General features: G+C 39.3%; 1 protein-coding gene across 5 annotated transcripts in view; it reads right to left on the bottom strand.

Moving 5' to 3' along the window:
• The window catches only part of LOC132911051 (talin-1), a 49,280-nt gene extending 48,173 nt beyond the window's left edge, over positions 1-1,107 (bottom strand). The window contains exon 1 of one of the 5 annotated variants that reach the window (XM_060967383.1): positions 607-1,107. The gene's annotated coding sequence lies outside the window, so the exon portion shown is untranslated. The remainder of the gene's footprint in view (positions 1-606) is intronic. The other 4 variants (XM_060967382.1, XM_060967381.1, XM_060967374.1 and 1 more) reach the window with 4 other exon arrangements.
• Positions 1,108-13,455: the final 12,348 nt, after the last annotated feature.

The following is a 13,455-nucleotide window of genomic DNA, read 5'->3' as shown; positions in this document are numbered from 1 at the left end:
AATCCAGCATCGGGTACAGAATCGAGACCGCACCAAATTTGGTCATGCTAGCCAGTCTCCATTCAGAACCGTGTACGTTTCGTAGTACGCAATGATGTAACGCGCTTTACGCTACTCCGTGTATCGTATTCCGCGAAATCAAATAACAAGAACTCGCTAGAAACGAACACAAACGGAAGAGAATCTCCGTCCCGATTTTTCAATCTTTTATCTTGTTTTTGTCGCATGCAAATTTAACCTGCTGAGTAATAGCGTGAGACTGAAATCCAAAAATATTACTCTCCTTCCTACAGTATGAATGTGTCGATGACATCACGTTTTTTCGTTATCGTATATTACTCGCGTAGTTTGCGTTGTTAAAAAACTGCTCTTCTTTCGTTTAACGAGTTTTCTGTCTCTCGAGTTTTCTAGGATGTCTGTATGGTTTGAGACATAGAATATACAGAAAACGTGTCTTACGGTTTGCCAACGGGAAATACACGATTACGTATAATTGCACGATCTCTGACCCACGATACGAATAAGTTATAAGGTTGCTGAAGTGTAGAGGAAGTGAACGCCGATGTTATTTGAGTAGGTGATATTGCTAATTATTGACAAACTTACTTCTTTGTCGTAAAAAGTCCAATGCCTTCGAAAATCGACACTCTTGATTCGAGTCACACTTAATCGCGAACTTCAACTTGATCTGGATATCGTAGAAAAACCGATATCGAACGTATCAAGTACACAGGACAAACATAAATCTTCACGCTTCATTTTAAATCCACTATACAGCCTCTAAAACGAGCCACTCGCTCTACTGCATATACCACTTTTACCAGGCCAAGTACCAGTCGCCAGTTCATTATTCGTTCAAAATAAACGTTCGTGTACCAGCATGATTCCCGTATGCTTCTCCCCTGCGACTTGCTGAAAATCGTTGTTGTCTTCGTTTCTCGTTGGATTATTACATAACGAGGTCGGAATTAAAAGAGTTACGCGGAAAAGTATGACACATATCGGCCATCCGGTATTTATCTACACACGAAGGAAGTGGTCGTCGATTTCCTCGCAACGCGACGACCAGCGTCCACGGCGATCGACACGCCGTGAAATTGTGTCGAATAAAATGAAGAGAAGGACGATTAACAGCCTGTTGCTTCTTGTAATCGCGTAGGCCACCCACAAGACGCGTAAGCTCGCGCGTTCCTCGCATTCTTCGCGCGTCGGCGGCGCTACGAAAGAAAAATAAACGTAGGCGTCTTTTTCACGTTGTCGTTGTCGCCCAACAAAATGCACCTGTGCATAAACCGGCAGGGCGTGGGCGATGCTCGATATACGTAGCGGGCAAATAGCTCGGGATACGTGGGCACGACCTGCATTTCAAATGCCTCGAGGACAACCCGACTGCGTTTACGTGATTTTTCAACCAGCCCGGAAACTTTAATCATACTTGTTCGCTCGGTTCGACGTACGGTTTATGCAACTTTTGTATTACGAAGCGATCGCAAGTAGAGAGCAAGCGACGATATTACGAACGATATTTTTCCAAACGCGTTGGAATTTGCCATTATTTGTAACAGTTTGTCGCGATGAATATACTTATGTTAGTAATTCATTTTTCGAGAAGCTGAATACTAATTATGCGATAACCGTGCAAACGTCTCTTGTAAAATACAAAGTAATTTTTTTAAGAAGAAAATCATCAGAATTGAGAAATCTATTGACACGGAAAAAGCGTATTCATAGCCGACTTGGCGTCACGCATGAAGAGAATAGGAACGGGGCCAGTATTTCGTTGCCAAAATCTTAATAATTACCTCTACTTTGTCGTCGTTACAGCAACGTTACAACTTTAACAACCGATTCTCGTCCAACACATCATTTTTCAAATTATATTCGTCCGTCTTTCAAAACTGTAATAATTGCGCTTGTTCCGTCGATAAAAAAATAGACAAGTGGTACGAAGAGAATCGTTTTATCATTTTACGCGCAAAGGTTATTTCGATACGACACGCTTTTACAGGAAATAAACGTAATACATTTTAAGAACGTTCTCGGGGGTTTCGGAAGCGTGTATTTGAGAAACCAGGACGAACCGACATCGATTGAAAAGTGGATAGCACGAGATAAATCTTGCGCTTCCAGCGTCAAAGAGAAAAGTTTCGGTTGGACAGTTGCCAGGACGGCGCTTATAATCCAATTTTCATTCATTTCTGCTTTTTTACCGCGCGAGGAAAATGTTTTCTCTCTTGTGGAAAACGTTAGCCTTGGCCTGCCTTATCATCCGTTTCCTGCGGGGACTCCAAGATGGAGCAAGCACCGCTTACGTCGAGCTGATAATACATTTTTATTAGTATGTAAGCGTTTTGTGTAATGAATAAATTTTTATTCTACGTTCGAAGGTTTGTGAAATTTTTATCGCCACAAACGTTAATTGAAAAATACAATTTATCGCACTTCCTAAAAGTATAATAAAAATAATATTCTTCTCTTCTACCCAGGGTCTGAGTGCACCCTTATAATCACAGAATTCGTAAAATGTTACAAAGTTGAAGTAATATTCAAGCGGTACTCGTTCATTTGCCCTGTTGTTTGTTTTATTTCGTTTTACGTCGCGCATATAGAAAGAATAATATCACCGATCAATACGTTACACGCGAATGTATTAATAATGATAATTTTGCAACACGTGAATTATTGAATTATTAAAGTTTTCACGAAGTTCTTACTGCTCGCTAACGAAATTCTTTCGCGCTTTTTCCATAAATCGCTGTCGCGCAATTAAAAATCATTCGTTATCCCTCTTCCTATTTTGGCGAAGCAAACACGGAAGACTAAGCATCCATCTCCGACGTCCTAACTCGATCAACATCTCCATGAGGCTGCTGGATCCTGCACGAATGAATCAGTTTGTCAGGCGATCTCCAGGCAACTCATTTTTGGAGCAAACCGGGAGATACCAGCACCGTTCCTCGGCCCTTCAATGGCAATAAATATAGGAACAACCCCCGGAGATGCCTCCATCTAGCAATTTCCCGCTCCTTTCTCTCTCGGACAAGTTTATCACCCCCTTTGTCCTATCCGCCATTCGCGATGCACCCTGTCGTCGAATCGTTGCTACACCCATCCTAGAAACTTTCTCCATTATATACATCTCATGTACCTAGGAGAAACTTTATCGAGGACCGAATCAGATTGATATCGGTGGAGCTAGATACATGGAAGTTGTAAGAATGAGTCAACTAGCCGAACGTCTGCCCGCTAGCAAACATAGCGTTCTAACGTTATCGGAGCTTTTGAACCTTTTCAGGGGTATAAAACGTCGTTATTCCTTTTGTGACAGATATGCTGGCAGCAGGGTCGTTTCAGATGAAATCGTCGAATAAAATTGTTTCTACGATTTTGCTTGCGCAAGATTGAGAGATATAGCGTGGAATTTTGAAAGTAACAGAAATTTGTCGCGGATGTCGAAACTGGCGAAAGACTTTGCTCGATTATGTAACGTGCGAGGGTTTCATATCGCTCGAGATAATTTTTATCAATTTCTTCGTTAAGTAATCTCATTTGCCGATTACGAAACTTTTATCTTGACGAATAACCGCTAATCTCTGCGAATGTCTAAAAATTGACGATCTTCTTTCTGTCAAACCAACAATCGAATTATTACGCTAGATCCTTGTATCGTCTTTCTGTAGCAATTCGACTATCGAGCACTCGAGCCTATTCTTACTCCGAAATTAATCTCCTAGACCGACACGTGCCGTTTCCCATTCCAGGAACAGAATCTCCGCCATCGGCACAAGCTACAAGGTAGTTTTCGCAAAGAAGAGGAACAGTCTGCAGAGGAGGATGCAACCAGACATAGAGAAGTCGTCGAGGGCAGAGGAGAATAGATTTTATGGGGGAACTTCGGAAGCCTGGAACCGGGGGTCGTACTGGCGGTGGCCATAAAAAAACTAGGCGCCCGCTTCAGGATACGACGAGATAGGATATGTTTTGCCAAAAGCTGGGAAGCGTCGCGACGGCGCCAGGAAGTCTGGAGCCAATGTCCCGACTTCTCCTGGTTACTGTCAATTCCAACTGACTTCTATCCCAGAAATTCGTCCCAAAAACTACGTCGTCGATGAGTTTTCGCTTTGCTAAATTCTTTATTATCGTTATAGTTTTCGATAATATTGTAACTCTTCCTCTTGATTATTTACCGCGGATGATACGTTATAGCCTTAAAGAAGGAATCGATGCTGTGTTATTCGTAACATAATTTTGTTGGCATAAATACCCGAAGCAACGTCAATTACTTTTTAGAAAAGGCAAACTACTGTTACGATATCGTTACAAAAATCCACTTCTGTTATCAAACTATATTTTCCAGCGCACTCGTGACAAAAGAAAGAAAGATTCTCTCGGGGGAGAATCATAATTCGTTGTGTGGACACGGCGTTTCACGTGACGTTTAACAATACAGGAGGATTAACTACGAGCAAGGGATGAGGGATTGAAAGAATTCTATACGCAATCGAGGGAAAACTTGCCAAAGTTTCGTACGAAAGGGTGTTCCTTCGCGTGCTACTGTGCGAGTTCATCTCCGTTTTGGATACAGATGATTTATGAGCGAGACGACGCCAAACGATGGACATAAATCCAGGAATAAATTCATTTTTCTGAAAGGTTTCGATCGTCTCCGTGCCAGATTATGGTCTACCCTACCCGCTACTATTGCTTCAGATATGTAGATAAGATACAAGTTTGCATTATGCGAGCCAGGGAATAAATACGTCTTTCGAAAGATAGTTCTCAGAATTTATTCGAGGAATCCATTTATCTCGATCTGTTTATCTGTGCGAACTGTTGTAAGGAACTTCTCCACGCGAATTCGACGAGTCACAAAGACGACGAGTACTCTTGTAAGTCTGTGTTTTTCCGCTTAACGTACAGCAGAAAGAGAATTTTCAGGTGAAGTTCCCTAGTCTGCAAATCTTGTCGCTACCTTGTAAATGTTTCTTATAATTTTCCAGTTGTTCGCAGCATTATCATTTACCAGATATACACTCGTGGTAAAAGTGAAATCACGTCGGTCCTATAATATTCATCCAACACAATTCGTTCGTATTTAGATGTTTCTACCTCATATAGTTTACGATTTTCTCGCCGCCGGAAGAAAGGGAATGCTGATACGTTACAAGACCCTAAAAGAGTACAATGGAACAAGCCCTTGCGAGTTCAGTCGAGGATGATTCGACAAATTCTCGATACGCGTGGGGGGTGCACACCGAGAGCAAGAGCGAAGCGTGTGCGGCTATCGAAATCACCATAAAAAGTTACCCGTGTCTAATGCGGCAACCGTGAATCGTAAATTCGAAGAGAATTTATGCGTAGAACGATTTCTGCTCGAGTTCTCTCTGACGAAGACGATGATTTATAACACGACGATCTTGGATATTTAATAACGATGTTTCATAATCACTTTGACGTTCTACGATATTCGTTTCTCTTTACTGCTTGGTACAGAGTTTAAGAGGGTTTTCGGTTATGGTCGCCAAGTATGTAAATATAAGTTATCGTTTTAATAACATCTAAAGTTCAAAATGAACTCGATGAAATCAAAAATTGAACATATTTCGATTTAATTTTAATTTAATTTTAATAATTTGAACGATACAATAAAGTTGATACAATAAGAAAGACAATAAAGCTGTCGTAATCGTATTCTTCTACGATTCTATTGTTATATACAACCACGGCTCGATCCAATCGAATAAACACCGAGCGTGCACATTTTCTATAGAACGATTAGCGTGGCGACTTCCGGCGAACTCCCTGCGAACGGCGAGTTTCCGGAAAAAGCATCTCGCTGACAAATGACACGTCGTGATTCTCTGTTCGTCCAAGCGGATGTGACGACGTATCGCTAGCTCGTCTCATCCCCTTTCTATCTCCACTGTTTCTTCCCTTACAGATTCGTCCTCCCTTTTCGTACGCGGTCGCCGTTTTCGCCCGACTGACTTTTCAGATTCCATGGAATCATCGCTCCCTTGGTCCCCTTGGTATAAAAATAGCTGGCGGAACCGGATACCGGAAGCGCGGCAGGGCACCACCCTAACGATACAACGAAAATCCAAGAGCCATGGAAACCAAGGAGCTTCCCTCGAGTTCTATTCCGATTTGTATCCATGGGACAGAGAAAAATTGCATCGAAGTGTAATTAATTCGAACGACCCTGCCTCGGTAGACGGTTCGTCGACGTCGTAAATATCCGCGAGTTTCCGATAATTAATTTTTATTAATTTCGTTTATTTCAAAGAACTTCGTTTCATTTGGTGTATTCTGTATCTTGTAACATAAAAGTTATTAAGACGTTGCTGTTAATAGCAACAGTCTACCGACTGACAACGCTACTATAAACTGATTCGTTACAGTTGGTCGCTATTTCCATGACCACTGTTCTTAAAAAGCATCGAGGACGCGTTACTCGAAACGACAGACGAAATGGAACCCCTGGGGTTAATTAAATCAGCGAGAATCGTCGCATCGTTTCTGTACGCGCCGTTAAAATTATAAACTCGAATTAGCACACGTGTCGCTCGTAATTTGGCTCGTTACATTAACTCCCTCGTATAATGTATCGCGTCAAACGTTTCAACGCAAGAAATACCCCCAGCGACCACCAAAATGAAATATCACATAGCATAACTTGTCAAACAAGTTGAAGCCGTAAGAAAATTTATCGAAACCTTACTACATCTTGCGATTGTTACGATAATTGAGTTTATAAAAACTGTTCCTTCATCTTTATCTTTATCTATGTCCTTTATTCCACGGCTAAAGTAATTTCGTGCATTTCTTCTTACAAAGAACGATCGATGTAATTCCTTCCGAACGATGTAAACTTTTTCAACTGAACGCGATAACGTTACGCTACTAAATTAGCTTAAAGAACAAAAAATGCAAATAAACGATAGCAGACGTGGATTGCGAATGAAACGGCTGTTAACAAGTCCCTGGAGGAAAGAAGGAAGAGGGAATTGCTCGCGCAAACTGTGTCGAGGGTGTTAACTACCGTAGACGAGATACTTGACTAACCCCTGGCATTTAAATCGCATCGAGCATTTGGCCACGCGGTGCATTAGTCCTGGTAGAATGATCATGGATATACGAGCAAAGGGATGCATTGTACCGGGTGTGGACTTAAGTAATGAACGTGTTCACAGGGTGCGAATATTAAATTACAAGTGCTCGCGTATAGCGCACCATAACGCAATATACATATACAGCTACACGTAATTCATCGTATCATTTGCTTCGTATTAAGCTTCGATACCTTGCAATACGTATGACTCGTTGCTTTTTTAAAGTTTGTATTTTTAAAAGATCCTCAGTAACACCTTTCCTTTTCATATCCATTTCTTTCATTCTATTCTTACATTCTATTTTTTTATTTCAAACTTTACCAACGTAACTACGATCTCGTTATAGCGTTAGTGAAGTTTCAAAAAATTTAGCGTAGAATGTTCCATGGTAAACGTTCGAATACTTTCGAGAGTCGTTGATAAACCACCCGTCTTTTCGAAAACATTAAATGGGATACGAGTATTCGAAAGCTCGATAGAGCGAATGAATGCGAAAGGCGGAAATTCGATCATGCCATTGGCTCGCATTTTCACGAGTTTCCGCGTCCAATTTGTAGGATATATAGCTGGTAGCGGTGATCCGGTCCCTCGGATCGTTCCTGCACCCCATAAATATCCAGAAACCACATAAACTGACCATTCTGAGTGGCTAGCTTCCATCTACGTGCTCCGAAATTCTCGTGAAAGAGCCCTGCCAGTAGAATCGCGTGTCCACGAGAGACAAAAGTTACTTACCCTTGCGGCGAGCTACGCAGGATACACCCCACCCTACAAGGGGTTGCCACGTACACTGGCCAGTGTACACAAAGCACCCCTGACAGGGCCGAATAAAGAGGACGTTCCTCGACAGATTAGAGCTTAAGTGGTTCGATACTCTCCTCTTAAGTAGTCGCTACTTTGTTTTCCTCGGTCGTCACTTTGCAACGGCGATAAAAGCCTACGTTTCCACATTCGGTGGTTCGTTCTCTGTAACACCATAATCAATTACCTATTAACGAGTTGCAAAAAAAAAAGAAGAAATAATAATCAATTTAGGGTATCGATATTCCGAGATTTTGCACATCAAATAGTAGATATATAGAGGTTTATGTGTAGAGAATTGATTGCTCGTTGTTAAAACCGTCGAATATATTTAAAATAATAAATTAGTATACAAGCTATATTCGCTGAGACGCTCGTACAGTGTATAAGTCGTAAAATAGGATCGCTAATGACTCGTTAATTAGATCGCTGATAATTCGTTGATAACTGAGTGATAACTGATCGACAACTGACTGTAACTCTTTTCCATTGCGTTCGTTTATTTATACTGGTCGGAGGAGAGTCGGAAAATTCGAATTCGTCTTCGTTCGATGGTTGCACGTAGCGGGGATGTTGTTTTGCCCGGAGTTTATGTATTCTTACATTACGTGTATCCTAACGACTTTGATACTCCGAGGCAAAACTACAACATAAATTGAATTGTCCTCTAACTCGTGTGCCGCTACAGATATCTTTATTTCACGTACGTCAACGTATTATCGTTGTCATATTGATCGTTTAAATTGCGTAATTCGTGTGAAGCAATTTCTTTGCTAACTTTGTATTCGCTGTCAGAAAGATTAAAAGCTAATGAACATTAGCATGAAAGCTATACGGGAAAGCGAGGAACGTCCCCTGCCGGTGACGAAGGACGATTAATAATAATTAAAATCGAATTCAGTGTGCAAAGACACCCCTGTAAGCCGAGCAAAAACATCGTTGATCTATGATTCTCGTGAAAGATTATAAATGTCATCATCCCTAGTGTTCTTTCTTGCTCAATAAATTCTTATTGTTCCTTGCCCGACGAACCTTAACGAACAAAGTCTACTCTCAGGCTTGCGATTCCATGGACGATCAATTTTTATTCTTTATCGCGAAAGTTTTCTCTCGGAGAAATGAAAAAAATACGCGATATCATCGGCAATCGCAAATAGTATCGTATACTTCGACATCGTAGTATCGTATGTATTGTTATTTTGTATAACACCTAAAGACGATCCCAATGTATCCAATTTTTTTCAATCCCTCGTTATAGGTTCGTACATATCGTACAAACTCCATAACCCACTCAAATCTGCCAATTAACATTTATTCGTTCGTTTACAGCATTCGCGTATTGCTCAATACATTCGTTAATCGAATAAATTGCGCGTTAATCGTCGCTGCACAATCCTACATTTAACCAAACTGAACAGATACGTAATGAATAAAATTAGGGGTTGTTCGTCGTAGGGGTTGATCCTAGCAGGAGGAACGATAACACGATCTCGACAAAACGCAGCCTTCCCCGTTCCCGTATGAATATGACTTTCAATCGGGCCACCCCAAAAGTGCAGCCGAGCTTTTAATCAATCGAACCGATAGACGCGTTTTGGCAATTCGATCAACCAAATCGTTCGGTGAATTACGTCTCCCACTATCCTAAATCATCCTCCTTGCATCGGGACCGATTACATAAATCGCGCATTTCGTGTATTGCGCCATTCTATACGCCTCGCTTTCGTATATAATGTATATACTGGGTGTTCCGTAAAGTTTGGCCTAAAGTTTGTACTTGTCCAAAAAATGAGCAGCGGAAACGTTAATTTAGAGTATCGACCTAAGGAATATCGGGGAGAAGATGAACTCGAAACATCGATGACCGATTAAACTGTCCCGAATGTATAAAAAATAAGCGTCGTGACCACTATCTAATTATTGTATTAAAATATTAAAATCAATTTTTTATTGCATCGTATAGAACTCGTCTCAAACAAGGTTGTTGAGGAACAAAAGATTTCGGAGGAACTACAGGTCGCAACTCAACCATTTTCTTGAAAAATGACGTAAAGTTTCATTGTCTGCTGCATTGACATTATTTACAATATGTTTACACTTCACAATTAAACAAAGAGTAAATAACGCGATATTCATGAAGAATCAGGCAATTATTTCTTATGATTTCGCGTTATTATAAAATTAATTACTGCGTGAAGGATGTCCTTCGAGCACAGGGTAACACTAAAAGAAATGGTCGTCACTGTTGAAACATTTCTTTTTGAAATACCGTGTATATTTGTATGTGTATATCGATGTCTATTTGTACGAATCTATTAGACAATCGTCTTCACCCTTGCAGATGTACGCACGTGACGGAATATATTTCGATTCGTTATAGCCGATATTCTCTCTGCGATTCGCACTATCGATGATTGGACACGCAGAACTGAATTTTTGATTTATTAGGGTGACTCGCGCACACGAGACATTTGTCCGAGGGAAAAATGAAATTTAAATGAAATCTAACTTATAATTGAATCATTCGTTTGATTTCTACGAATACATATTATATTATTGTTAACTAATTGAAATATTAGTAAATTACAGTATATATATCGATGAATAAAAGTGTGGTATTTGTTTTTTTGATTTTGTTACGCGTATTGCAATTTTACTTCTCTTTCTTCTCTTTCCTCTTCTTTCCTTCCATTCCCATCCCTCTTTTTACTCTGTATACCCTCTTTGCCGATCCTCCTCTTAAAGGAAAAGCTTGTTATTTCTTCCACCGTTTCGCTTTCTTCTTCTATCCTCCACTCACTTTCCTTCTATTTTGATTTCTAAATAATATTGTGAAATGTTCATATCCGATGTGAGATATTCGATCGATATTCGGAAAATAAAAACACAACATCGTCACGTGCATCAAGCCAAATCTATTCGTATCTTCTCCATAGAAAATAAATTTGATTAGGTTTATAAATGCCTGACATATTTTCATTCTTCCCTGTGCATTTTTTGTAGAGTTTGTCATACTATCGAGTGCGACATGCCATTATATCGCAACGGGGGGTAACTTTTGCTTACACAGTAAAGTGGCGATGGTTTTTCTCTAAACTGTTATTTTAAGAGAGGCTGTTTTTTCATCTTTCGCCTTCCCAATGGATATCCATTTCGTTATGACAACAATCTGCATCTAACATTCGACGAGACGATATTTTCAAAGAACATTTGAAATTCTGAGCCGCAATTTCCAAATAGTTATATCTGTATTAAGAAACACGTTTGTGGAAACCTTTGGTGGTAACTATATTTCAATTTTGCATAACCTAGGGAAGAGTTCACATTTAAATCAAGTGGCAAATTTGGCAACGGATAACATAATAGGGAGAACGAAATTTATCAAACGCTCCAAAATAGAAAATTATAATAACCATTCCGTTGGTCATTTCAGCGAATCCTCTCCATTAATTCGCAAAAGCATCGAAGCGTCCTCGACAATTTTAATAACTCATGGTCATCGCGTAACACCGCCGCCGCCAGTTTCCCCGTCAGCCATAAAACACTTTACAACTTTGCCAATAAAAAAGTTTCAACAATTCAACCCCCGTTCAAGGAGATCAATATCGGCTAGCGTGCGATTGGATCGTACCGCACCAATCGAGACTGTTCGCCGCAACAAGGGTTGAATTCTGCGGATTCTGCGCCACTAGATAACCGTTCTTATTGGTCACATTTTCGCCAAAGGGGCTGGTACACCGTGTCAGGGTGAAACATTCCCAGAAATGGACGATCCGAGTGAAATACAGCGAATTTCCAATTTTTACCTCACCCCTTACCGCCTTTTCTCGAACGCCCACCATCTACGAGTACTTCCACGTCTCGATGAGCTTCTTCTGCTTTATTCTTTTTTTCTCTTTTTTTTTAATAGTCGAGATGGTCCGTGGAAGAAGATACGTCGTTGGTTCTTCTTCGTATGCGGAAGATGTGGCAAAATATCGGGTAACTGAATTTGGTACGTTCTTCTTCGTATTTCAAGGTATTGTCATTAGTCAAAAATGAAACTTATCTATCAAAATTTAAACAGAATATAACGATATTGAATTGTATTATCAGTTTCTAGAACCGCTTATTCATTTCCACATCTCGCTTGAGTAATGATAAAGAGATGATATAATATCGTATGTTCTAATTCAACGCGCTGTATCCTCGACTTCCGGTACTGCTTATTCGCTTTGCATTTCAGTTATATCTGTTCAAAGACGTGTCAAATTTCTAGATTTGCATACAATATTTACGAATATAAACAACGTCCGTACGTCTGTACCTTATCTCACGTATCTTACGCGAACATTTTTATCAAGCACAGCGTTGTATATACAAGTTGAAACATCCGTTATAAAAAAAGATAAAATAGGATCATCTTTTCAGTCATAAGAAGACAACGTACTTATCTCATTGCAAATATGCATCAGTTTCTCTTTCCAAAAGCATCGTTTCAGCTTTCATTGAATCATTCGCAAGATTTAACCACAACGCGTTTTCTCTCTTTCGCCTCGTTTGACACTGATTGTTACAAAGTGCTTGAGTGTTCGCGAATGAATAAAAGATAGAATAATCGAACCTATAAATCACAAGTTTCGTAGTCTAGAATTTATGTGACTTGGCTACTGAAACTTTTAAAATTCTGCTATTGCGTTATAAATTTGAAGAAGCAAACTCGAAGGAACCTTTGTCTATGACAGTGGTTCCCATAGGGTGCGCCGCTGCCGCTAGACTAACGTACGTATCTACGATTTTTCAGTATTTTTAATTGTATTACACATCTCTAATTTACTCCAATCTTGATACATATAAATACCTCTTTCGAGTAAATTTTAGAATCTATCAACAAAGTGGATCAAAATATTTGTACATTTTCTAAAGTACGCTGTGATTAAAGAAAATTTGGGAACCACTGATAAGAAAAGAAATACTGAATTAAATAATGTATAACTAAATTGGAAACTTAACAAAAACTATCTCAATATAAAAAACTACAAAATTAATATTATGCATTTGAATGTTTAAGAGAACCCTATCGTGAAACTTATGTTGTTGTATGTGCGAATTTTTGATACCGAATTAATAAAGTTGTTGTTCCATAAAAATGTTAATTTTAAAAAATATTACTTTGCGATATACAACGCTAAACAAATATTTCTTTAGGCATAAGTGCTTGATAAATGGAATAATCCTTAGCGAAATCAATAAAATTAGTAATGAAATAGCTTTATGCTTATAAACAGAACTGGACAATTCTATTTAAATAACAGTTTTATTTAATAGTTAATTTTTTAAATTTTGCTAAAAGCTTTATTAATTAGTTATGAAGCTTCACCGTTTTTCTGTTTCGTTGTTACGTTATAGGTTATAACCATGATACTTTAATTTACGCTTTTTAACTCTTCGTTTCACTCTTTATCTAGTTTTCTATACCGTTTCATCAGGGAACTACATGGTACGAAAGAAAATTATATTTTATTTGTAAAGGAGATAAAAATGCAATTATTTGTACAAAAGA

Source organism: Bombus pascuorum, chromosome 10 (assembly GCF_905332965.1).
Source record: "Bombus pascuorum chromosome 10, iyBomPasc1.1, whole genome shotgun sequence".
NCBI classification, from domain to species: domain Eukaryota; kingdom Metazoa; phylum Arthropoda; class Insecta; order Hymenoptera; family Apidae; genus Bombus; species Bombus pascuorum.
The sequence above is the reverse complement of the archived record's forward strand: the minus strand, read 5'-3'. Positions and strand labels throughout refer to the sequence as shown.